Source organism: Rhinolophus hipposideros (assembly GCF_964194185.1).
Source record: "Rhinolophus hipposideros genome assembly, chromosome: 8".
In the NCBI taxonomy this organism is placed as follows: Eukaryota; Metazoa; Chordata; class Mammalia; order Chiroptera; family Rhinolophidae; genus Rhinolophus; species Rhinolophus hipposideros.
In genome coordinates, this window is record NC_138054.1 from 27,644,417 (window position 1) to 27,645,896 (window position 1,480).

Genomic DNA, 1,480 nt, shown 5'->3' on the forward strand with positions numbered 1-1,480 from the left:
GATTACAGAGGATATTATTTGTTTTTGTTTGTTTTGGTATAAGGTATAGAACTGGTATTGATTTGACATGAAAGAAAAAACAGAAAAGAGATTAATTCATGTAATTTCATAGATGTTTATCTTATTTTGTTTTGTCAGTTTTACTCTGACAAGTGCTTACTATTTAGTTACTTGGCTTTTTAAAATAATATTTAAAACTTAATTTTATATTTGAATAATTATATCCAGCATCCTGTACTATTCTATTTTGAAATCTGGATTATACATTTCTGAGGTGGCCAAGATGTTTAATCATCCCACTAACTGTACCTGATCACATCTGATAGTAGCAAAATCTGCCATTAGACACTACTAGATTACAAACACTTTGAGGATAGAAGCCATGTATTATTTATAATTTTATATTATTTGTAGCACCTAACTTGGTATTGGACCCATAGTAGATATTTAATAAATGTTTATTGAATGACCAAATTCACCTATTGAATTATCAGAAAATAATCGTTTTTTTTTTTTTTTTAACTAAAAGAGTTGACAATTTTATTTTCACATTTCACAATACAAATGAAAATTGCTTTTTTGGTCCCACTACACCCTTCCAAAACTATTCTCTTTGATAGGAAAGGGGGAGCGAGTCTTCCTTGTCATGCTGTTAGGAAACCCAGAGTCCCAGCACCGTGAGCTCCTGGCGAAATAGAACAAGTTATACAGAACTGTTAGAAAGAGGCTCCCCTCTTTCCTTATCTGTCTGGTCGAGTCATTCCTGGCCGAGTGGGTACCATCATGGGACGGGCAGGAGGTCTCATCATTGGGGGCCCTGGCATCATTGGCATGTGGCCTCCCATTGGTGGCCTCATTCCAGGAGCAGATCCCACAGGCATCATCCCAGGAGGAGGAGGGCCCTTCATTGGCATCATGGGAGGACCCCCCATGTGGGGTGCTGGCATCATACCTGGGTGAGGAGGACCCGGGAGGCTGGGGGGAGGTGGGATCATTGCCCCCGCAGGAGGAGGAGCAGAGAATGAAGTAGGAGGTATCTTTCCTTACTGAAATGCTGCGGTTGTTTTGTCAATCAGACTCTGAGCCTGCTCTTCCATCCATTTCTGATAGTAGTCTTTCACATTCTCTTTGTGTTTCCTACCACTGCAGTGTGTCTTTCTCACAGATGGAGAGTCATGAGTGAGGTATGTATCGCAGTAGTCACAATAAAACTTAGGCATGTTGCTGCGCAAGACGTTGGCCACTCGAGTCCGCGCCTCCGGAAGTGACGCGCCGGAAAATAATCTTTTAACAAGCCACAAATATAATAGTAATTTAAGTGCAGATATCACACAAAGACTTTCATCTTCATTTTTATCTTCTCAAATAACAGTCATAACATATCTAATGTATTCTCAAATATATCTTAGGCAATTCAGATATAAATGAAATAAAAAGATCCCTTTTCTTTAGAAGCATGGCATTTAGTTAGAAAGGCAAG

The 1,480-nt window shown here is 39.2% G+C and overlaps 1 pseudogene across 1 annotated transcript; it reads right to left on the reverse strand.

Annotated features, from left to right (window-relative positions):
- Positions 1 to 517: 517 nt before the first annotated feature.
- Positions 518 to 1,264, reverse strand: LOC308500517 (U1 small nuclear ribonucleoprotein C-like; annotated as a pseudogene). The gene has a single exon. The product of its transcript is annotated as a U1 small nuclear ribonucleoprotein C-like (transcript).
- Between the last annotated feature and the right edge of the window lie 216 nt (positions 1,265 to 1,480).